Below are 27,511 nucleotides of genomic sequence, written 5' to 3'. Positions count from 1 at the left end.
ACAAACACACACACACCTGCTGGACACACACTGGACACACACACACTCACACTGGACACACACACACACTGGATAAAAACACACACACACTGGAGAAACACACACTGGACAAACACACACACACCTGCTGAACACACACTGGACACACGCACACTAACACTGGACACACACACACACACACACTGGACACACACACCTGCTGGACACACATACTGGATACACACACACACTGGACACACACACACAATGGACTCACAGACACACACTGGACACAAACACACACTCACACTGGACACACACTGGACACACACACACACACACAATGGACTCACACACACACACACTGGACTCACAGACATACACTGGACACACACTGGACACACACACACACACACACACTGGACAAATACACACTAGACAAACACACACACAAACACAGTGGACACACACACACACACTGGACAAACATATACACACAGGACACACACACACACAGGACACACACACACAGGACACACACACACTGGACACACACACTCACTGGACAAACACACACACACACACACTGGACACACACACATACACTGGACACACACTGGACACACACACACTCTGGACACACACTGGACACACATGCGCGTCTTCCTATAGTTGTGAGGACCTCTTACAATAACACTGTTTTAGATGGATCCTCTGTTTATCATCTTGTTTTATACTGTTTTAGATGGATCCTCTGTTTATCATCTTGTTTAATACTGTTTTAGATGGATCCTCTGTTTATCATCTTGTTTTATACTGTTTTAGATGGATCCTCTGTTTATCATCTTGTTTTATACTGTTTTAGATGGATCCTCTGTTTATCATCTTGTTTTATACTGTTTTAGATGGATCCTCTGTTTATCATCTTGTTTTATACTGTTTTAGATGGATCCTCTGTTTATCATCTTGTTTTATACTGTTTTAGATGGATCCTCTGTTTATCATCTTGTTTTATACTGTTTTAGATGGATCCTCTGTTTATCATCTTGTTGTATACTGTTTTAGATGGATCCTCTGTTTATCATCTTGTTTTATACTGTTTTAGATGGATCCTCTGTTTATCATCTTGTTTTATACTGTTTTAGATGGATCCTCTGTTTATCATGTTGGTTTATACTGTTTTAGATGGATCCTCTGTTTATCATCTTGTTTTATACTGTTTAGATGTATCCTCTGTTTATCATGTTGTTTTATACTGTTTTAGATGGATCCTCTGTTTAAACATTTAAACTCTTAAATTTAAACAATTTAAACAATAACACTGTTAAAATACCAATGTGATCATTTGTTGTACGTCTTTTATGTTGAATTACAAATAGTACAATTATATATGGACATACACTCCACATACACTGCTGATGTCGCAGAAAGGCCATAAAGATCATCAAGGACAACATCCACCTGAGCCACTGCCTGTTCACCCCGCTATCATCCAGAAGGAGAGGTCAGTACAGGTGCATCATCACCACCCGAGCCACTGCCTGTTCACCCCGCTATCATCCAGAAGGCGAAGTCAGTACAGGTGCATCAAAGCAGGGACCGAGAGACTGAAAAACAGCTTCTATCTTAAGGCCATCAGACTGTTTATCAGCCACCGCTAACATTGAGTGGCTGCTGCCAACATACTGACTCAACCAGCCACTTTAATAATGGGAATTGATGGAAATTGATGGGAAAAAATGCATCACTAGCCACTTTACAATGCCACTTAATACAATGTTTACATACCCTACATTACTCATCTCATATGTATATACTGTACTCTATACCATCTCCTGCATCTTGCCTATGCCGTTCTGTACCATCACTCATTCATGTATGTTTATGTACATATTCTTTATCCCTTTACACTTGTGTATAGAAGGTCATTGTTGTGAAATCGTTGGGTTAGGTTAGTCGTTGGTTATTACTGCATTGTCGGAACTAGAAGCACAAGCATTTTGCTAAACTCGCATTAACATCTGCTAACCATGTGTATGTGACAAATAAAATGTGATTTTAGTGTATTTAGTTGTACAAGTATACAAGAAGATATTGTATTTTTCATAATAAAACATAATTGAAACAAGAAAAGGCATGTTAATTGTGAAAACAATTTCATTTTTGATTTTACATTGCCTTCTCCCAGTTGCAGGTTGATGTTTGTCATGAATCTTGACCTGGAGGCAGGTTGATGTTTGTCATGAATCTTGACCTGGAGGCAGAACGGCGTGATTTCCTACAGATATTAAAAACCTGTTGAGGCTAGGGGGCAGCATTTTCACTTTTGGATGAAAGGCGTGCCCAGAGTGAACTGCCTCCTACTCAGTCCCAGATGGGAATATATGCATAACATTATTACTGGTGGATAGAAAACATTCTGGAGCTTCTAAAACTGTTTGAATTATGTCTGTGAGTATAACAGAACTCATATGGCAGACAAAAACCTGAGAAGAATTCCAAACAGGATGTGAGAACTCAATTTAGAAAAAAGTGCCATTGGTTGTCCATCTTAGATATGGATGAGCATGCACTTCCTAGGGCTTCCACAAGATGTCACCGTCTTTAGATTCTGGTTGTATGATTCTACTATAAAGGTGGGGCTCATAATAGCTCTTTGGTCTGGCAGAAAGCCTCGGTCTCATTGTGCGCGGTCACGAGAGAGTGTCCTCCCGTTCCTATGCTTTTCTTCAGACAATGAAATTCTCCGGTTGGAACCTTATTGCTGATTAATGTTTAAAACATCCTAAATACGGAACTTTTTGAGTTTTTGTCTGGAGGAATTGCTCGTGCTTTTTGAGGATTGAATGCTGGGCTGAACAAGCTAACAACAAGTCGCTAAATTATGGGCTTTTTGGAACTTTATGGAACAAATCAGTCATTTGTTGTCGAACTGGGATTCCTGGAACTGCCTTCTGATGAAGATATTCAAAGGTAAGTGAATATTTATAGTGTTTTTTGTAGCTTCTGTTGATGCCAAAATGGCGGCTATTTCTTTGGGTTCTGAGAGCCGTTCACAGATTATTATTTTTCCATACAGTTTTAAAAAAATTCAACACAGTGAGCATAGAGGATACATTTATATTTAATTCTGTGAATAACACTTGCATCTTTTATCAATGTTAATTGTGAGTATTTCTGCAAAATCACCGGATGTTTTGGAATCAAAACATTACTGCACGTAACGCGCCAATGTAAACTGAGATCCTTTATATATATATATGCACATTATCAAACAAAACACACAATACATGTATAACATAATGCCCTATGAGTGTCATCTGATCGAGATAATCAAAGGTTAGTGATTCATTTTATCCATATTCATGCTTTTGTGACTGAAAAATCGCTGTGTGTGTTTTTGAATTTGGTGGTCATCTAACGTAAATATATGTTGTGTTTTCACTGTAAAACATTTTAAAAATTGGACACGATGGGTAGATTAACAAGATGTTTATCTTTCATTTGCTGTATTGGACTTGTTAATGTGTGAACGTTAAATATTTCTAAAGAATATTTTTTCAGCTAAATGGGAGGGGGTGTTCCCTTTAGGGAACTCCTTGTGCCCCCTTGCCCCAGCTGCAAAGTAAAAATTGGCTGTAGGATTAAAATCAGATTGTATTACTTTGTGCCTGTGTCAGCCAGTGACCACTTTGCTGAACTGCCTCCAGGGCAAGACAATAAATGCAAACCTGCCTCCCAGTTATCCCCTCCTTATCTTTACAAGGCTGTAGAACATACAAGTTAGTGATGTGGGGGTTCTCTCATAACCTTCCGTCCCCAGGTGGGTAGATGGCAGGTTGAAAAAAGAGAAGCTAGTGATGTGGGGGTTCTCTCATAACCCTCAGTCCCCAGGTGGGTAGTTGGCACGTTGAAAAAGAGAAGCTAGTGTTGTGGGGGTTCCCTCATAACCCTCAGTCCCCAGATGGGTAGATGGCAGGTTGAATAAAGAGAAGCTAGTGATGTGGGGGTTCTCTCATAACCCTCAGTCCCCAGGTGGGTAGATGGCAGGTTGAATGAAGAGAAGCTAGTGATGTGGGGGTTCTCTCATAACCCTCAGTCCCCAGGTGGGTAGAAGGCAGGTTGAATAAAGAGAAAACAATAGGCTATATAACAAAATCCATAAATGTATAATTATTGTATAATTTCCACAAAACATTAAGGACACCTTTCTTTCCATGACAAACTGACCAGGTGTCACTCAATATTAGAAAGGTATCCTTAATATTTAGTTTACTCAGTGGTTCTGACCCTTTACATAACAGACAATCCTCTTTGCCGGGAACCTTCTTAAAACCTGTGGCGACTCTAGGGGCAGTATTTTCATTTTTGGAAAAAAAATATTCCCGTTTTAAACGGGATATTTTGTCAGGACAAGATGCTAGAATATGCATTTAATTGAGTTTGGATAGAAAACACTCTATTGTTTCCAAAACTGTAAAGATATTGTCTGTGAGTATAACAGAACTGATGTTGCAGGCGAAAGCCTGAGAAAAATCCAATCCGGAAGTGCCCCATATTTTGAAAAGCGCTGCGTTCCAATGAGTCCCTATTGAGCTGTGAATGTGCTATCAACCAGCTTATGCTTTCTACGTATTCCCCAAGGTGTCTACAGCATTGTGACATAGTTTTACGCATTTATGTTGAAGAATAGCCGTAGGCGGCTGGCTACATTGCGGAAGTGGTCACCTGATGGCTCCCATGGTGACTCTCGCGTAAAATACAAAGGTAGCCATTACTCCAATCGGTCCTACTGAAAAACGAATTGTCCCGATGGATATATTATCGAATAGATATTTGAAAAACACCTTGAGGATTGATTATAAACAACGTTTGCCACGTTTCTGTTGATATTATGGAGCTAATTTGGAATATTTGTCGCTGTTTTCGTGACTGCAATTTCCTGCCGATTTCTTAGCCAAACATGAAGAACAAACAGAGCTATTTCACCTACAAAAATAATATTTTGGGAAAAAATTAACTTTGGCTATCTACCTGGGAGTCTCTTGAGTGAAAACATCCGAAGTTCATCAAAGGTAAACTATTTAATTTGATTGCTTTTCTGATTTCCGTGACAAGTTTGCCTGGTGCTAGCAAGGCATAATGCTATGCTAGGCTATCGATAAACTTATACAAATGCTTGTCTAGCTTTGGCTGTAAAGCATATTTTGAAAATCTGAGATGACAGGGTGATTAACAAAAGGCTAAGCTGTGTTCCAATATATTTCACTTGTAATTTTCATGAATAGGAAGATTTTCTAGGAAGATTTATGTCCGTTGCGTCATGCTAATTAGTGTCAGGCGATGATTACGCTCCCGGACTCGGGATGAGGAGTAACAAGAAGTTTTAAGCGCTTGAAATGTTCCCAAATGCTTCCACAATGATGCTCTCTCACAGCTGCTCCAGGGCCTCTTGGGTTGAGGAGTCACTCTCTTCATTCTAATCACAAACAGAGACAAGATTCAAACAGATATAAATGGTGGTCCAACACAATAGGGGAGGGGGGAGGCATAGGGAAGGTAGGGGAGAGGAGGGGGGCATAGGGAAGGTAGGGGAGAGGAGGGGGGCATGGGGAAGGTAGGGAAGAGGAGGGGGGCATAGGGAAGGTAGGGGAGAGGAGGGGGGACATAGTGAAGGTAGGGGAGAGGAGGGGGACATAGGGAAGGTAGGGGAGAGGAGGGGGCATAGGGAAGGTAGGGAAGAGGAGGGGGGCATAGGGAAGGTAGGAAAGAGGAGGGGGGCATAGGGAAGGTAGGGAAGAGGAGAATGGGCATAGGGAAGGTAGGGGAGAGGAGGGGGGACATAGGGAAGGTAGGGGAGAGGAGGGGGGCATAGGGAAGGTAGGGGAGAGGAGGGGGGCATAGGGAAGGTAGGGGAGAGGAGGGGGGCATAGGGAAGGTAGGGGAGAGGAGATTAAAAGGAAAGACTTCCTCCATATCAGGTAACCAACCTCAAAGTCTACCCTCACCAACTAAACAGACTGAGTGAGTTCTGAACATCCCTCTCTGTCCTCCGATGCTGCATCCAAGTCTTCTTGCGTCTCTTTCTGGTGTCTCTGTCTTGAATCTTTAGTCCTTGTTCAGTTATTTCCAGGCTGCCTGAAAAATATAAAAGATGCAACATACAGGTTAAAAAACAAATCCACATATTAGCAAGCAACAACATTACAGCGTTGCCTTGCTTTACGAAAGCAGCCGCAGTCTACCGTCACCAACTTACCAGACTGACTGAGTTCTGAACAACCATCGCTGGCCTCTGAGTCTTCATCTGTAGGCAAATCAATCTGATCCTTACATAGGAGCCAGGTGGGAGTCTCCAAAGAAAACCCTTATGTCTTTGACAGACTGTGGTCCGACACACCCATCAGGGGATCTGACTGTCTACAACACTGTGGTCCAACACACCCATCAGGGGATCTGACTGTCTACAACACTGTGGTCCATCAGGGGATCTGACTGTCTACAACACTGTGGTCCATCAGGGAATCTGACTGTCTACAACACTGTGGTCCATCAGGGGATCTGACTGTCTACAACACTGTGGTCCATCAGGGGATCTGACTGTCTACAACACTGTGGTCCAAAAGGGGATCTGACTGTCTACAACACTGTGGTCCAACAGGGGATCTGACTGTCTACAACCTGTGGTACAACACACCCATCAGGGGATCTGACTGTCTACCACACTGTGGTCCAACACACCCATCAGGGGATCTGACTGTCTACAACACTGTGGTCCAAGACACCCATAAGGGGATCTGACTGTCTACCACACTGTGGTCCAACACACCCATCAGGGGATCTGACTGTCTACCACACTGTGGTCCAACACACCCATCAGGGGATCTGACTGTCTACAACACTGTGGTCCAACACACCCATCAGGGGGTCTGACTGTCTACAACACTGTGGTTCAACACACCCATCAGGGGATCTGACTGTCTACCACACTGTGGTCCAACAGGGGATCTGACTGTCTACAACACGGTGGTCCAACACACCCATCAGGGGATCTGACTGTCTACAACACTGTGGTCCAACACACCCATCAGGGGATCTGACTGTCTACCACACTGTGGTCCAACACACCCATCAGGGGATCTGACTGTCTACAACACTGTGGTCCAACACACCCATCAGGGGATCTGACTGTCTACAACACTGTGGTCCAACACACCCATAAGGGGATTTGACTGTCTACCACACTGTGGTCCAACACACCCATCAGGGGATCTGACTGTCTACAACACTGTGGTCCAACACACCCATCAGGGGATCTGACTGTCTACCACACTGTGGTCCAACACACCCATCAGGGGATCTGACTGTCTACAACACTGTGGTCCAACACACCCATCAGGGGATCTGACTGTCTACCTCACTGTGGTCCAACAGGGGATTTGACTGTCTACAACACTGTGGTCCAACACACCCATCAGGGGATCTGACTGTCTACAACACTGTGATCCAACACACCCATCAGGAGATCTGATTGTCTACAACACTGTGGTCCAACACAACATCAGGGGATCTGACTGTCTACAACACTGTGGTCAACACACCCATCAGGGGATCTGACTGTCTACAACACTGTGGTCCATCAGGAGATCTGACTGTCTACAACACTGTGGTCAACACACCCATCAGGGGATCTGACTGTCTACAACACTGTGGTCCAACAGAGTATCTGACTGTCTAGAACGCTGTGGTCCAACAGGGGGTCTGACAGTCTACAACACTGTGATCCATCAGGGGATCTGACTGTCTACAACACTGTGGTCCATCAGGGGATCTGACTGTCTACAACACTGTGGTCCATCAGGGGATCTGACTGTCTACAACACTGTGGTCCAAAAGGGGATCTGACTGTCTACAACACTGTGGTCCAACAGGGGATCTGACTGTCTACAACCTGTGGTCCAACACACCCATCAGGGGATCTGACTGTCTACAGCACTGTGGTCCAACACACCCATCAGGGGATCTGACTGTCTACAACACTGTGGTCCAACACACCCATCAGGGGATCTGACTGTCTACAACACTGTGGTCCAAGACACCCATAAGGGGATCGTACTGTCTACCACACTGTGGTCCAACACACCCATCAGGTGATCTGACTGTCTACAACACTGTGGTCCAACACACCCATCAGGGGATCTGACTGTCTACCACACTGTGGTCCAACACACCCATCAGTTGATCTGACTGTCTACAGCACTGTGGTCCAACAGGGGATCTGACTGTCTACAACACGGTGGTCCAACACACCCATCAGGGGATCTGACTGTCTACAACACTGTGGTCCAACACACCCATCAGGGGATCTGACTGTCTACAGCACTGTGGTCCAACACACCCTTTAGGGGATCTGACTGTCTACAAAACTGTGGTCCAACACACCCATCAGGAGATCTGACTGTCTACAACACTGTGGTCCAACACACCCATCAGGGGATCTGACTGTCTATCACACTGTGGTCCAACAGGGGATCTGACTGTCTACAACATTGTGGTCCAACACACCCATCAGGGGATCTGACTGTCTACAACACTGTGGTCCAACACACCCATCAGGAGATCTGACTTTCTACAACACTGTGGTCCAACACACCCATCAGGGGATCTGACTGTCTACAACACTGTGGTCAACACACCCATCAGGGGATCTGACTGTCTACAACACTGTGGTCAACACACCCATCAGGGGATTTGACTGTCTACAACACTGTGGTCCATCAGGAGATCTGACTGTCTACAACACTGTGGTCAACACACCCATCAGGGGATCTGACTGTCTACAACACTGTGGTCCAACAGGGTATCTGACTGTCTAGAATGCTGTGGTCCAACAGGGGGTCTGACTGTCTACAACAATGTGGTCCATCAGGGGATCTGACTGTCTACAACACTGTGGTCCATCAGGGGATCTGACTGTCTACAACACTGTGGTCCATCAGGGGATCTGACTGTCTACAACACTGTGGTCCAACAGGGGATCTGACTGTCTACAACACTGTGGTCCAACAGGGGATCTGACTGTCTACAACCTGTAGTCCAACACACCCATCAGGGGATCTGACTGTCTACCACACTGTGGTCCAACACACCCATCAGGGGATCTGACTGTCTACAACACTGTGGTCCAACACACCCATCAGGGGATCTGACTGTCTACAACACTGTGGTCCAACACACCCATAAGGGGATCTGACTGTCTACCACACTGTGGTCCAACACACCCATCAGGGGATCTGACTGTCTACCACACTGTGGTCCAACACACCCATCAGGGGATCTGACTGTCTACCACACTGTGGTCCAACACACCCATCAGGGGATCTGACTGTCTACAGCACTGTGGTCCAACAGGGGATATGACTGTCTACAACACTGTGGTCCAACACACCCATCAGGGGATCTGACTGTCTACCACACTGTGGTCCAACACACCAATCAGGTGAACTGACTGTCTACAACACTGTGGTCCAACACACCCATCAGGGGATCTGACTGTCTACAACACTGTGGTCCAACACACCCATAAGGGGATTTGACTGTCTACCACACTGTGGTCCAACACACCCATCAGGGGATCTGACTGTCTACAACACTGTGGTCCAACACACCCATCAGGGGATCTGACTGTCTACCACACTGTGGTCCAACACACCCATCAGGGGATCTGACTGTCTACAACACTGTGGTCCAACACACCCATCAGGGGATCTGACTGTCTACCTCACTGTGGTCCAACAGGGGATTTGACTGTCTACAACACTGTGGTCCAACACACCCATCAGGGGATCTGACTGTCTACAACACTGTGGTCCAACACACCCATCAGGAGATCTGATTGTCTACAACACTGTGGTCCAACACAACATCAGGGGATCTGACTGTCTACAACACTGTGGTCAACACACCCATCAGGGGATCTGACTGTCTACAACACTGTGGTCCATCAGGAGATCTGACTGTCTACAACACTGTGGTCAACACACCCATCAGGGGATCTGACTGTCTACAACACTGTGGTCCAACAGAGTATCTGACTGTCTAGAACGCTGTGGTCCAACAGGGGGTCTGACTGTCTACAACACTGTGATCCATCAGGGGATCTGACTGTCTACAACACTGTGGTCCATCAGGGGATCTGACTGTCTACAACACTGTGGTCCAACAGGGGATCTGACTGTCTACAACCTGTAGTCCAACACACCCATCAGGGGATCTGACTGTCTACCACACTGTGGTCCAACACACCCTTTAGGGGATCTGACTGTCTACAAAACTGTGGTCCAACACACCCATCAGGAGATCTGACTGTCTACAACACTGTGGTCCAACACACCCATCAGGGGATCTGACTGTCTATCACACTGTGGTCCAACAGGGGATCTGACTGTCTACAACATTGTGGTCCAACACACCCATCAGGGGATCTGACTGTCTACAACACTGTGGTCCAACACACCCATCAGGAGATCTGACTTTCTACAACACTGTGGTCCAACACACCCATCAGGGGATCTGACTGTCTACAACACTGTGGTCAACACACCCATCAGGGGATCTGACTGTCTACAACACTGTGGTCCATCAGGAGATCTGACTGTCTACAACACTGTGGTCAACACACCCATCAGGGGATCTGACTGTCTACAACACTGTGGTCAAACACACCCATCAGGGGATCTGACTGTCTACAGCACTGTGGTCCAACACACCCTTCAGGGGGTCTGACTGTCTACAACACTGTGGTCCAACACACCCATCAGGGGATCTGACTGTCTACAACACTGTGGTCAACACACCCATCAGGGGATCTGACTGTCTACAACACTGTGGTCAACACACCCATCAGGGGATCTGACTGTCTACAACACTGTGGTCCAACACACCCATCAGGGGATCTGACTGTCTACAACACTGTGGTCCAACACACCCATCAGGGGATCTGACTGTCTACAACACTGTGGTCAACACACCCATCAGGGGATCTGACTGTCTACAACACTGTGGTCAACACACCCATCAGGGGATCTGACTGTCTACAACACTGTGGTCCATCAGGAGATCTGACTGTCTACAACACTGTGGTCAACACACCCATCAGGGGATCTGACTGTCTACAACACTGTGGTCCAACAGGGTATCTGACTGTCTAGAATGCTGTGGTCCAACAGGGGGTCTGACTGTCTACAACAATGTGGTCCATCAGGGGATCTGACTGTCTACAACACTGTGGTCCATCAGGGGATCTGACTGTCTACAACACTGTGGTCCATCAGGGGATCTGACTGTCTACAACACTGTGGTCCAACAGGGGATCTGACTGTCTACAACACTGTGGTCCAACAGGGGATCTGACTGTCTACAACCTGTAGTCCAACACACCCATCAGGGGATCTGACTGTCTACCACACTGTGGTCCAACACACCCATCAGGGGATCTGACTGTCTACAACACTGTGGTCCAACACACCCATCAGGGGATCTGACTGTCTACAACACTGTGGTCCAACACACCCATAAGGGGATCTGACTGTCTACCACACTGTGGTCCAACACACCCTTCAGGGGATCTGACTGTCTACCACACTGTGGTCCAACACACCCATCAGGGGATCTGACTGTCTACCACACTGTGGTCCAACACACCCATCAGGGGATCTGACTGTCTACAGCACTGTGGTCCAACAGGGGATATGACTGTCTACAACACTGTGGTCCAACACACCCATCAGGGGATCTGACTGTCTACCACACTGTGGTCCAACACACCAATCAGGTGAACTGACTGTCTACAACACTGTGGTCCAACACACCCATCAGGGGATCTGACTGTCTACAGCACTGTGGTCCAACAGGGGATCTGACTGTCTACAACACGGTGGTCCAACACACCCATCAGGGGATCTGACTGTCTACAACACTGTGGTCCAACACACCCATCAGGGGATCTGACTGTCTACAGCACTGTGGTCCAACACACCCTTCAGTGGATCTGACTGTCTACAAAACTGTGGTCCAACACACCCATCAGGGTATCTGACTGTCTATCACACTGTGGTCCAACAGGGGATCTGACTGTCTACAACACTGTGGTCCAACACACCCATCAGGAGATCTGACTGTCTACAACACTGTGGGCCAACACACCCATCAGGAGATCTGACTGTCTACAACACTGTGGTCCAACACAACATCAGGGGATCTGACTGTCTACAACACTGTGGTCAACACACCCATCAGGGGATCTGACTGTCTACAACACTGTGGTCCATCAGGAGATCTGACTGTCTAAAACACTGTGGTCAACACACCCATCAGGGGATCTGACTGTCTACAACACTGTGGTCCAACAGGGTATCTGACTGTCTAGATCGCTGTGGTCAAACAGGGGGTCTGACTGTCTACAACACTGTGGTCCATCAGGGGATCTGACTGTCTACAACACTGTGGTCCATCAGGGGATCTGACTGTCTACAACACTGTGGTCCATCAGTGGATCTGACTGTCTACAACACTGTGGTCCAACAGGGGATCTGACTGTCTACAACACTGTGGTCCAACAGGGGATCTGACTGTCTACAACCTGTGGTCCAACACACCCATCAGGGGATCTGACTGTCTACCACACTGTGGTCCAACACACCCATCATGGGATCTGACTGTCTACAACACTGTGGTCCAACACACCCATCAGGGGATCTGACTGTCTACCACACTGTGGTCCAACACACCCATCAGGTGATCTGACTGTCTACAACACTGTGGTCCAACACACCCATCAGGGGATCTGACTGTCTACAGCACTGTGGTCCAACAGGGGATCTGACTGTCTACAACACTGTGGTCCAACACACCCATCAGGGGATCTGACTGTCTACAGCACTGTGGTCCAACAGGGGATCTGACTGTCTACAACACGGTGGTCCAACACACCCATCAGGGGATCTGACTGTCTACAACACTGTGGTCCAACACACCCTTCAGGGGATCTGACTGTCTACCACACTGTGGTCCAACACACCAATCAGGTGATCTGACTGTCTACAACACTGTGGTCCAACACACCCATCAGGGGATCTGACTGTCTACAACACTGTGGTCCAACACACCCATCAGGGGATCTGACTGTCTACAGCACTGTGGTCCAACACACCCTTCAGGGGATCTGACTGTCTACAACACTGTGGTCCAACAGGGTATCTGACTGTCTAGAATGCTGTGGTCCAACAGGGGGTCTGACTGTCTACAACAATGTGGTCCATCAGGGGATCTGACTGTCTACAACACTGTGGTCCATCAGGGGATCTGACTGTCTACAACACTGTGGTCCATCAGGGGATCTGACTGTCTACAACACTGTGGTCCAACAGGGGATCTGACTGTCTACAACACTGTGGTCCAACAGGGGATCTGACTGTCTACAACCTGTAGTCCAACACACCCATCAGGGGATCTGACTGTCTACCACACTGTGGTCCAACACACCCATCAGGGGATCTGACTGTCTACAACACTGTGGTCCAACACACCCATCAGGGGATCTGACTGTCTACAACACTGTGGTCCAACACACCCATAAGGGGATCTGACTGTCTACCACACTGTGGTCCAACACACCCATCAGGGGATCTGACTGTCTACCACACTGTGGTCCAACACACCCATCAGGGGATCTGACTGTCTACCACACTGTGGTCCAACACACCCATCAGGGGATCTGACTGTCTACAGCACTGTGGTCCAACAGGGGATATGACTGTCTACAACACTGTGGTCCAACACACCCATCAGGGGATCTGACTGTCTACCACACTGTGGTCCAACACACCAATCAGGTGAACTGACTGTCTACAACACTGTGGTCCAACACACCCATCAGGGGATCTGACTGTCTACAACACTGTGGTCCAACACACCCATAAGGGGATTTGACTGTCTACCACACTGTGGTCCAACACACCCATCAGGGGATCTGACTGTCTACAACACTGTGGTCCAACACACCCATCAGGGGATCTGACTGTCTACCACACTGTGGTCCAACACACCCATCAGGGGATCTGACTGTCTACAACACTGTGGTCCAACACACCCATCAGGGGATCTGACTGTCTACCTCACTGTGGTCCAACAGGGGATTTGACTGTCTACAACACTGTGGTCCAACACACCCATCAGGGGATCTGACTGTCTACAACACTGTGGTCCAACACACCCATCAGGAGATCTGATTGTCTACAACACTGTGGTCCAACACAACATCAGGGGATCTGACTGTCTACAACACTGTGGTCAACACACCCATCAGGGGATCTGACTGTCTACAACACTGTGGTCCATCAGGAGATCTGACTGTCTACAACACTGTGGTCAACACACCCATCAGGGGATCTGACTGTCTACAACACTGTGGTCCAACAGAGTATCTGACTGTCTAGAACGCTGTGGTCCAACAGGGGGTCTGACTGTCTACAACACTGTGATCCATCAGGGGATCTGACTGTCTACAACACTGTGGTCCATCAGGGGATCTGACTGTCTACAACACTGTGGTCCAACAGGGGATCTGACTGTCTACAACCTGTAGTCCAACACACCCATCAGGGGATCTGACTGTCTACCACACTGTGGTCCAACACACCCTTTAGGGGATCTGACTGTCTACAAAACTGTGGTCCAACACACCCATCAGGAGATCTGACTGTCTACAACACTGTGGTCCAACACACCCATCAGGGGATCTGACTGTCTATCACACTGTGGTCCAACAGGGGATCTGACTGTCTACAACATTGTGGTCCAACACACCCATCAGGGGATCTGACTGTCTACAACACTGTGGTCCAACACACCCATCAGGAGATCTGACTTTCTACAACACTGTGGTCCAACACACCCATCAGGGGATCTGACTGTCTACAACACTGTGGTCAACACACCCATCAGGGGATCTGACTGTCTACAACACTGTGGTCCATCAGGAGATCTGACTGTCTACAACACTGTGGTCAACACACCCATCAGGGGATCTGACTGTCTACAACACTGTGGTCAAACACACCCATCAGGGGATCTGACTGTCTACAGCACTGTGGTCCAACACACCCTTCAGGGGGTCTGACTGTCTACAACACTGTGGTCCAACACACCCATCAGGGGATCTGACTGTCTACAACACTGTGGTCAACACACCCATCAGGGGATCTGACTGTCTACAACACTGTGGTCAACACACCCATCAGGGGATCTGACTGTCTACAACACTGTGGTCCAACACACCCATCAGGGGATCTGACTGTCTACAACACTGTGGTCCAACACACCCATCAGGGGATCTGACTGTCTACAACACTGTGGTCAACACACCCATCAGGGGATCTGACTGTCTACAACACTGTGGTCAACACACCCATCAGGGGATCTGACTGTCTACAACACTGTGGTCCATCAGGAGATCTGACTGTCTACAACACTGTGGTCAACACACCCATCAGGGGATCTGACTGTCTACAACACTGTGGTCCAACAGGGTATCTGACTGTCTAGAATGCTGTGGTCCAACAGGGGGTCTGACTGTCTACAACAATGTGGTCCATCAGGGGATCTGACTGTCTACAACACTGTGGTCCATCAGGGGATCTGACTGTCTACAACACTGTGGTCCATCAGGGGATCTGACTGTCTACAACACTGTGGTCCAACAGGGGATCTGACTGTCTACAACACTGTGGTCCAACAGGGGATCTGACTGTCTACAACCTGTAGTCCAACACACCCATCAGGGGATCTGACTGTCTACCACACTGTGGTCCAACACACCCATCAGGGGATCTGACTGTCTACAACACTGTGGTCCAACACACCCATCAGGGGATCTGACTGTCTACAACACTGTGGTCCAACACACCCATAAGGGGATCTGACTGTCTACCACACTGTGGTCCAACACACCCTTCAGGGGATCTGACTGTCTACCACACTGTGGTCCAACACACCCATCAGGGGATCTGACTGTCTACCACACTGTGGTCCAACACACCCATCAGGGGATCTGACTGTCTACAGCACTGTGGTCCAACAGGGGATATGACTGTCTACAACACTGTGGTCCAACACACCCATCAGGGGATCTGACTGTCTACCACACTGTGGTCCAACACACCAATCAGTTGAACTGACTGTCTACAACACTGTGGTCCAACACACCCATCAGGGGATCTGACTGTCTACAGCACTGTGGTCCAACAGGGGATCTGACTGTCTACAACACGGTGGTCCAACACACCCATCAGGGGATCTGACTGTCTACAACACTGTGGTCCAACACACCCATCAGGGGATCTGACTGTCTACAGCACTGTGGTCCAACACACCCTTCAGTGGATCTGACTGTCTACAAAACTGTGGTCCAACACACCCATCAGGGTATCTGACTGTCTATCACACTGTGGTCCAACAGGGGATCTGACTGTCTACAACACTGTGGTCCAACACACCCATCAGGAGATCTGACTGTCTACAACACTGTGGGCCAACACACCCATCAGGAGATCTGACTGTCTACAACACTGTGGTCCAACACAACATCAGGGGATCTGACTGTCTACAACACTGTGGTCAACACACCCATCAGGGGATCTGACTGTCTACAACACTGTGGTCCATCAGGAGATCTGACTGTCTAAAACACTGTGGTCAACACACCCATCAGGGGATCTGACTGTCTACAACACTGTGGTCCAACAGGGTATCTGACTGTCTAGATCGCTGTGGTCAAACAGGGGGTCTGACTGTCTACAACACTGTGGTCCATCAGGGGATCTGACTGTCTACAACACTGTGGTCCATCAGGGGATCTGACTGTCTACAACACTGTGGTCCATCAGTGGATCTGACTGTCTACAACACTGTGGTCCAACAGGGGATCTGACTGTCTACAACACTGTGGTCCAACAGGGGATCTGACTGTCTACAACCTGTGGTCCAACACACCCATCAGGGGATCTGACTGTCTACCACACTGTGGTCCAACACACCCATCATGGGATCTGACTGTCTACAACACTGTGGTCCAACACACCCATCAGGGGATCTGACTGTCTACCACACTGTGGTCCAACACACCCATCAGGTGATCTGACTGTCTACAACACTGTGGTCCAACACAACCATCAGGGGATCTGACTGTCTACAGCACTGTGGTCCAACAGGGGATCTGACTGTCTACAACACTGTGGTCCAACACACCCATCAGGGGATCTGACTGTCTACAGCACTGTGGTCCAACAGGGGATCTGACTGTCTACAACACGGTGGTCCAACACACCCATCAGGGGATCTGACTGTCTACAACACTGTGGTCCAACACACCCTTCAGGGGATCTGACTGTCTACCACACTGTGGTCCAACACACCAATCAGGTGATCTGACTGTCTACAACACTGTGGTCCAACACACCCATCAGGGGATCTGACTGTCTACAACACTGTGGTCCAACACACCCATCAGGGGATCTGACTGTCTACAGCACTGTGGTCCAACACACCCTTCAGGGGATCTGACTGTCTACAACACTGTGGTCCAACACACCCATCAGGGTATCTGACTGTCTATCACACTGTGGTCCAACAGGGGATCTGACTGTCTACAACACTGTGGTCCAACACACCCATCAGGGGATCTGACTGTCTACAACACTGTGGTCCAACACAACATCAGGGGATCTGACTGTCTACAACACTGTGGTCCATCAGTATATCTGACTGTCTACAACACTGTGGTCCAACAAGGGATCTGACTGTCTACAACACTGTGGTCCAACAGGGGATCTGACTGTCTACAACACTGTGGTCCAACACACCCATCAGGAGATCTGACTGTCTACAACACTGTGGTCCAACACAACATCAGGGGATCTGACTGTCTACAACACTGTGGTCCATCAGTATATCTGACTGTCTACAACACTGTGGTCCAACAAGGGATCTGACTGTCTACAACACTGTGGTCCAACAGGGTGTCTGACTGTCTACAACACTGTGGTCAACACACCCATCAGGGGATCTGACTGTCTACAACACTGTGGTCCATCAGGAGATCTGACTGTCTAAAACACTGTGGTCAACACACCCATCAGGGGATCTGACTGTCTACAACACTGTGGTCCAACAGGGTATCTGACTGTCTAGATCGCTGTGGTCAAACAGGGGGTCTGACTGTCTACAACACTGTGGTCCATCAGGGGATCTGACTGTCTACAACACTGTGGTCCATCAGGGGATCTGACTGTCTACAACACTGTGGTCCATCAGTGGATCTGACTGTCTACAACACTGTGGTCCAACAGGGGATCTGACTGTCTACAACACTGTGGTCCAACAGGGGATCTGACTGTCTACAACCTGTGGTCCAACACACCCATCAGGGGATCTGACTGTCTACCACACTGTGGTCCAACACACCCATCATGGGATCTGACTGTCTACAACACTGTGGTCCAACACACCCATCAGGGGATCTGACTGTCTACCACACTGTGGTCCAACACACCCATCAGGTGATCTGACTGTCTACAACACTGTGGTCCAACACACCCATCAGGGGATCTGACTGTCTACAGCACTGTGGTCCAACAGGGGATCTGACTGTCTACAACACTGTGGTCCAACACACCCATCAGGGGATCTGACTGTCTACAGCACTGTGGTCCAACAGGGGATCTGACTGTCTACAACACGGTGGTCCAACACACCCATCAGGGGATCTGACTGTCTACAACACTGTGGTCCAACACACCCTTCAGGGGATCTGACTGTCTACCACACTGTGGTCCAACACACCAATCAGGTGATCTGACTGTCTACAACACTGTGGTCCAACACACCCATCAGGGGATCTGACTGTCTACAACACTGTGGTCCAACACACCCATCAGGGGATCTGACTGTCTACAGCACTGTGGTCCAACACACCCTTCAGGGGATCTGACTGTCTACAACACTGTGGTCCAACACACCCATCAGGGTATCTGACTGTCTATCACACTGTGGTCCAACAGGGGATCTGACTGTCTACAACACTGTGGTCCAACACACCCATCAGGGGATCTGACTGTCTACAACACTGTGGTCCAACACAACATCAGGGGATCTGACTGTCTACAACACTGTGGTCCATCAGTATATCTGACTGTCTACAACACTGTGGTCCAACAAGGGATCTGACTGTCTACAACACTGTGGTCCAACAGGGGATCTGACTGTCTACAACACTGTGGTCCAACACACCCATCAGGAGATCTGACTGTCTACAACACTGTGGTCCAACACAACATCAGGGGATCTGACTGTCTACAACACTGTGGTCCATCAGTATATCTGACTGTCTACAACACTGTGGTCCAACAAGGGATCTGACTGTCTACAACACTGTGGTCCAACAGGGTGTCTGCCTGTCTACAACACTGTGGTCCAACAGGGGATCTGACTGTCTTTAACACTGTGGTCCAACACACCCATCAGGAGATCTGACTGTCTACAACACTGTGGTCCAACACATCCATCAGGGGCTCTGACTGTCTACATCACTGTGGTCCAACACACCCATCAGGGGATCTGACTGCCTACATCACTGTGGTCCAACACACCCATCAGGGGATCTGACTGTCTACATCACTGTGGTCCAACACACCCATCAGGGGATCTGACTGTCTACATCACTGTGGTCCAACATACCCATCAGGGGATCTGACTGTCTACAGCACTGTGGTCCAACAGGGGATCTGACTGTCTACAACAGTGTGGTCCAAGACACCCATCAGGGAATCTGACTGTCTACAACACTGTGGTCCAACACACCCATCAGGGGATCTGACTGTCTACATCACTGTGGTCCAACATACCCATCAGGGGATCTGACTGTCTACAGCACTGTGGTCCAACAGGGGATCTGACTGTCTACAACACTGTGGTCCAACACACCCATCAGGGGATCTGACTGTCTACAACACTGTGGTCCAAAAGGGGATCTGACTGTCTACAACACTATGGTCCAACAGGGGATCTGACTGTCTACAACACTGTGGTCCAACACACCCAACAGGGGATCTGACTGTCTACAACACTGTGGTCCAAAAGGGGATCTGACTGTCTACAACACTACGGTCCAACAGGGGATCTGACTGTGTACAACACTGTGGTCCAACACACCCATCAGGGGATCTGACTGTCTACAACACTGTGGTCCAATACACCCATCAGGGGATCTGAATGTCTACAGCACTGTGGTCCAACACACCCTTCAGGGGATCTGACTGTCTACAACACTGTGGTCCAACACACCAATCAGGGGATCTGACTGTCTACAACACTGTGGTCCATCAAGAGATCTGACTGTCTACAACCTGTGGTCCAACACACCCATCAGGGGATCTGACTGTCTACAACACTGTGGTCCATCACACCCATCAGGGGATCTAACTGTCTACAACACTGTTGTCCATCAGGGGATCTGACTGTCTACAACACTGTGGTCCAACAGGGGATCTGACTGTCTACAACCTGTGGTCCAACACACCCATCAGGGGATCTGACTGTCTACAACACTGTGGTCCATCACACCCATCAGGGGATCTAACTGTCTACAACACTGTGGTCCATCACACCCATCAGGGGATCTGACTGTCTACAACCTGTGGTCCAACACACCCACCAGGGGATCTGACTGTCTACAACACTGTGGTCCATCACACCCATCAGGGGATCTAACTGTCTACAACACTGTGGTCCATCACACCCATCATGGGATCTGACTGTCTACAGCACATATGAGTTCTGTTATACTCACAGACATCATTCGAACAGTTTTAGAAACTTCAGAGTGTTTTATATCCAATAGTAATAATAATATGCATATATTAGCATCTGGGACAGAGTAGCAGGCAGTTCATTATGGGCACGCAATTCATCCAAAGGTGAAAATGTTGCCCCCTCTATCAAAGAAGTTAAAAGTGACTGTAAATTCCACAGCAGGAAACTTATTTTGCATACATCACACATTACTCAGAGGGGCCTCTTTATAATGAGACAGAGAGAGAGAATTAGAAAACAACTGTGGAACAATATTAAAACCTCATAATGTATATATAGTTAGTCTGTAGTCTAGGACCCTATTAATGTAAGGAGTGAGGAGTCTTGTAACCCCTCCCCTTCTATTAATACAACATAAGACTAATCAATTATTCTAATACATCAAACATTTTGGTACAACACTTTCCATGACCCCTAGGTGAACCCGACAGTAGGGAAGATGATTTAGGTGACCAAGACACAGGCCTAGAGCTTGATTTATTTGTCTGTCGGTTATTGTCATGCAATAGACCTGACCTGAAGGTAAATGACTGTTAATTAACATAAACAAGTTTAGCAACTCCAGGCCTCCACTGTCTACAAGCCTCATACAAACCACTGTCTACAAGCCTCATACAAACCACTGTCTACAAGCCTCATACAAACCATTGTCTACAAGCCTCATACAAACCACTGTCTACAAGCCTCATACAAACCACTGTCTACAAGCCTCATACAAACCACTGTCTACAAGCCTCATACAAACCACTGTCTACAAGCCTCATACAAACCACTGTCTACAAGCCTCATACAAACCACTGTCTACAAGCCTCATACAAACCACTGTCTACAAGCCTCATACAAACCACTGTCTACAAGCCTCATACAAACCACTGTCTACAAGCCTCATACAAACCACTGTCTACAAGCCTCATACAAACCACTGTCTACAAGCCTCATACAAACCACTGATGAGCACCTTTGGAACATCTACATTAAAAAACGGGCAGCTTACTGGCAGCAATATCCTTGCCTGTAAAGCCATTTTTGTGCAAAGCAATGATGACGGCACATGTTTCCTTGCAGGTAACCATGGTTGACAAAGGAAGAACAATAATTCCAAGCACCACCCTCCTTTTGAAGCTTCCAGTCTGTTATTTGAACTCAATCAGCATGACAGAGTGATCTCCAGCCTTGTCCTCGTCAACACTCACACCTGTGTTAAGGAGAGAATCACTGACATGATGTCAGCTGGTCCTTTTGTGGCAGGGCTGAAATGCTGTGGAAATGTTTTTGGGGGATTCAGTCATTTGCATGGCAAAGAGGGACTTTGCAATTTATCTTATCACTCTTCATCATATTCTGGAGTATATGCAAATTGCCATAATACAAGCTGAGGCAGCAGACTGTGAAAAGTAATATTTGTGTCTCAAAACATTTGGCCACGACTGTACTATCAAACAATTGTGACTTGATTCTCAAAATTACATTTCACGTTTTGACTGCGGTCATTACTCATGACTGTCGGTGTGAATACAGTCACCACAACAGCACAACACCACTACAACACCACAACACCACTAAAACACAACACCACTACACCACCACAACACCACAACACCACAACACCACAACAGCACAACAGCACAACACCACAACAACAGCCCAACACCACAACACAACAACACCACAACACCACAACAGCCCAACACCACAACACCACCACAACAGCCCAACACCACAACACCACAACACCACAACAGCCCAACACCACAACACCACAACAACAGCCCAACACCACAACACCACAACACAACAACACCACAACACCACAACAGCCCAACACCACAACACCACCACAACAGCCCAACACCACAACACCACAACACCACAACAGCCCAACACCACAACACCACAACAGCCCAACACCACAACAGCACAACACCACAAAACCACAACACCACAACAGCACAACACCACAACAGCCCAACAGCCCAACAGCACAACACCACAAAACCACAACACCACAACACCACAACAGCACAACAGCCCAACATGGTGTGGCAGGAATACAGTCACCCCAACACCACAACACAGGCCCAAAACTAGTTAAGCTACCACAGTATCCCCTTGACCTTTTTGGATTGCAAACCTAAAGAGACACACCAGAAAAGACTCAGAGACAGCAACAGAAGAATAGGACAAGTGTGTGTGAGTGTGAGTGTGTGTGAGAGAGAGAGAGAGAGAGAGAGAGAGAGAGAGAGAGAGAGAGAGGTACTCTGGGATTATTTAATCATTTTGGCTCATTAGACAGGTCAGATTCTATGTTTGAAGATGTGGAGGGGTTTTTGGCAATACACTGTAGATGTATGTGTTCACAAGTAGCCCCCAATGTCTTCAAATCCTAGGAGAGAGGAGCTGCTACCCCTGGGGAGAGAGGAGCTGCTACCCCTGGGGAGAAAGGAGGTGCTTACCCCTGGGGAGAGGGGAGCTGCTACCAGGAGAGACTGCGACCCTGCTCGGGAAGAGCTTAACGATCGGTGAGTGTTGGGGCATGTTTGGCAGGCGCTTCAGTGATGAAGACTGCTGAACTTCAGTGATGAAGACTGCTGAACTTGCTGATGTTTCACAATATGCCATGGCCGTCTCAGTCACCAGGTCTCAACACAATTGAACACAACCATCAACAAAACACCAAATGATGGAATGTCTTGTGGAAGAATGGTGTCACATCCCTCCAATAGAGTTCCAGACAGTTGGAGAATGTATGCCAAGGCACATTGTAAGAGCTGTAGAGAGAGAGGGAGGAGTGGGAGAGAGAACAGGCAGAACCTGATATGTAAATGAGCAGAGCAAACAAAAGTAACTTTCGATGACCTGATGATCATTTCAGACTCTGTTTCTATTGAGAGATAAAAGGTAAGACGACGATTGTTATGTGTATTCATATAGTTGATGATATTGTTGTGTGTATTCATATAGTTGATGATATTGTTGTGTGTGTTCATATAGTTGATGATATTGTTATGTGTGTTCATATAGTTGATGATATTGTTATGTGTATTCATATAGTTGATGATATTGTTATGTGTATTCATATAGTTGATGATATTGTTATGTGTTTTCATATAGTTGATGATATTGTTATGTGTATTCATATAGTTGATGATATTGTTGGTGGACAGTATTATAATAGTCCTACTCTCCTTAAAATGTTTTCAATATAAATTAGATGAATTCGTTCTGTGCCCATCTGTGTGCCCCAGGGTGATCACTCCTACACTATCTAGAATCTAAAAGGGTTATTTGGCTGTCCCCATAGGAGAACACTTTTTGGTACTAACCACAGAAGCAATTAAGGGAATAAACTGGAATGATCTCTTGTCCTATACAGACGTGGAAGCTGATAGTCAGGTTTTTCTATCCACAATCCAGACTACAATAAATGGCTTCCTAAAGAAAATCAAATCCAAACCTGGCCAAAAGAGCACTCTTCCTTGGCTAAATGGAGAAATCTGGAAATTGATGAAAGAACGAGATTATGCTCTAAAAATAGCCCTAAGATCCAAATTAGAGCATGACAGACGTAGGTTTACCATGTTGAGAAATAAGGTGATGAAAGAAATCAGACAGGCCAAGGCAAACTTCTTTATTAACATAATTGGTGAAGCAAAGGGAAATTCTAAATTGATATGGGAGAATCTAAAAAAGTTAACAGGGAAAGACCATAGTAACACTGCAAAAAGACTAGAAATCATGGTGAATAACAATCTAACACAGGATGCACTCGAAATAGCAATAGCCTTTAATTCCTACTTTATTGACTCTGTCAGGGCACTGACACAGAACCCCTCCACTTGTTTCCTGGGCCCAGTGCTAGTGAATGACACTCAACCTGTCTTCATCATAAGGGAGGTTTCTGAGTCAAAGGTGAACAAGGTGATTAGCTCACTAAAGAACTCTAAAGCCAAAGATGTGTTTGGGATGGACTCTACCTTTCTTAAAAACTACAAAGAGTCACTCATTGGCCCCATTACTAAGGTCACCAACACATCTATTGGTCTCGGTGTGTTTCCAAGGGTATGGAAGTCGGCCATAATAACGGCCATCTTTAAATCAGGCGACCCTGCTGACGTGAGTAACTACAGGCCCATTAGTATACTACCTGTGGCGTCAAAGGTTGTTGAAAAGTGTGTAGCAGAACAACTGATTGCCCACCTCAACAACAGCCCCTTCACATTACACTCCATGCAGTTTGGCTTCAGAGCGAAACACTCCACAGAAACGGCCAACTGCTTTCTTCTGGAAAATGTGAAGTCCAAGATGGACAAAGGGGGTGTTGTGGGGGCTGTGTTTCTGGATCTAAGGAAGGCTTTTGATACTGTTAACCATGAGATTCTCATCACAAAATTGTCCAAGTTCAACTTTTCCCCTGATGCCTTGAGATGGATGAAATCATACCTTGAAGGCAAAACTCAGTGTGTCAGAGTGAGCAATGAGCTGTCGCCCACTCGTAGCTATGATGTGGGCGTGCCCCAAGGGTCAATACTGGGGCCCCTCCTGTTCAGCCTGTACATTAATGAGCTGCCTTCTGTCTGTACTGGGTCTGAAGTTCAAATGTATGCAGATGATACAGTGATATATGAGCATGCAAAGAGCAAACAACAAGCTGCACAAGAACTCACTACTGTAATGGTCCAGGTTACAAAGTGGCTCAGTGACTCGTGTTTGCATCTCAATGTGAAAAAAACTGCTTGCATGTTCTTCACAAAGAGGGCAACAGATGCTACTGAGCCAGATGTCTATGTGTCAGGGGAGAAGCTCAAGGTGGTATCCGATTTTAAGTACCTTGGCATCATACTTGATTCCAACCTCTCTTTTAAAAAGCATGTGAAAAAAGTAATTCAAATAACCAAATTCAACCTAGCTAATTTCCGATTTATACGAAATTGTTTGACTACAGAGGTAGCAAAACTGTACTTCGAAACTATGATACTCCCCCACTTAACATACTGCTTGACTAGTTGGGCCCAAGCTTGCTGTACAACATTAAAACCTATTCAGTCTGTCTACAAACAGGCTCTCAAAGTGCTTGATAGGAAGCCCAATAGCCATCATCACTGTTACATCCTCAGAAAGCATGAGCTCTTGAGTTGGGAAAATCTTGTGCAATACACCGACGCATGTCTTGTATTCAAGATCCTTAATGGCCTGGCTCCTCCCCCTCCACTCAATATTTTTGTTAAACAGAAAACCCAGACATATGGCAGCAGATCCACAAGGTCTGCCATGAGAGGTGACTGTATAGTTCCCCTAAGGAAGAGCACCTTTAGTAAATCTGCATTCTCTGTGAGAGCTTCCCATGTCTGGAATACACTGCCATCAGACACACATAACTGCACCACATATCACACTTTCACAAAATGCTTGAAGACATGGCTAAAGGTCAATCAGATTTGTGAACATGGTCCCTAGCTGTGTGTTGCCGCTTTCCATGTTGTCTGTTGTCTGTAGCTTGTGAGGTGTGGAAACACTTTGTTGCTTTTATGAATTTTGTCTTGCTGCTTTTTGTTTTATGTTGCTCTGTCTGTATGCTACGTCTTGCTTGTCCTATGTTGCTCTGTATGCTATGTCTTGCTTGTCCTATGTTGCTATGTCTTGCTTGTTCTATGCTGCTATTGTCTATATTGTAATTGTTTTTAATAACCTGCCCAGGGACTGCGGTTGAAAATTAGCCGGCTGGCTAAAACCGGCACTTTTACTGAAACGTTGATTAATGTGCACTGTCCCTGTAAAAATAAAAATAAACTCAAACTCAAAACTCAAACAGTATAACACTCCTAACAGTAGATACATTAAATGTATGGTGTAATGTTAGTATAGTGAATGACAGTATAACACTCCTAACAGTAGATACATTAAATGTATGGTGTAATGTTAGTATAGTGAAGTATAACACTCCTAACAGTAGATACATTAAATGTATGGTGTAATGTTAGTATAGTGAATGACAGTATAACACTCCTAACAGTAGAGACATTAAATGTCTGGTGTAATGTTAGTATAGTGAATGACAGTATAACACTCCTAACAGTCTACTTCTACTGAGACAGGTTGGTGTCAGTTTAATCACACAACATGGAGCTGACTGGACGTGGTCAAGTCAAATTCAATATATCAACATTCATATATTATAGTTCTACATTTAACATTTCATATGATAATGTAATTGTATCATAGTTCCTCAACAATATATTGAACTAGGTAGACTGAGCATAGAGCTAAAGGCTGTAACCACAGGGAAGAAACTGTGCTGAGGTTTACAGCAGCTGACAGTTGCAACTTCATTGCTAATAACTCAAACTTCCTTTTTCAGATAAAGACATCGTCTCTGTACAGATGTAGGATCTGAATTTGATCACCCTGTTGCAGGAAAACTAAAACTTGCAGTGTATTTGATGTTTTAAAAGGCTTCTGAAGTTTGTCATTTCCACTTTCCGCTTTAAAATGTTAATTATAATCCACATAATTGTTCTGCTGTAGTAAACTGTCTCAAATTAAGATCCTACATCTGTAGCAAAACACCTGTCTTCCATGTGTATGACTCTATCAGGATATATATACCTCT

At 46.7% G+C, this 27,511-nt stretch overlaps 2 protein-coding genes across 4 annotated transcripts in view; one reads left to right on the top strand and one right to left on the bottom strand.

Moving 5' to 3' along the window:
- Nucleotides 1–27,511, bottom strand: part of LOC110539186 (NLR family CARD domain-containing protein 3-like) — an 808,883-nt gene that overhangs the window by 671,048 nt on the left and 110,324 nt on the right. The gene's annotated exons all lie outside the window — the stretch shown is intronic.
- LOC110516333 (NLR family CARD domain-containing protein 3-like) overlaps nt 1–27,511 on the top strand; it is a 191,360-nt gene that overhangs the window by 146,228 nt on the left and 17,621 nt on the right. The window lies entirely within an intron of this gene.

The sequence above is a fragment of the Oncorhynchus mykiss genome, chromosome 12 (assembly GCF_013265735.2).
Source record: "Oncorhynchus mykiss isolate Arlee chromosome 12, USDA_OmykA_1.1, whole genome shotgun sequence".
Taxonomy (NCBI): Eukaryota; Metazoa; Chordata; class Actinopteri; order Salmoniformes; family Salmonidae; genus Oncorhynchus; species Oncorhynchus mykiss.
Note: the sequence above shows the minus strand (reverse complement) of the source record. Positions and strands in the feature narration are given on the sequence as shown.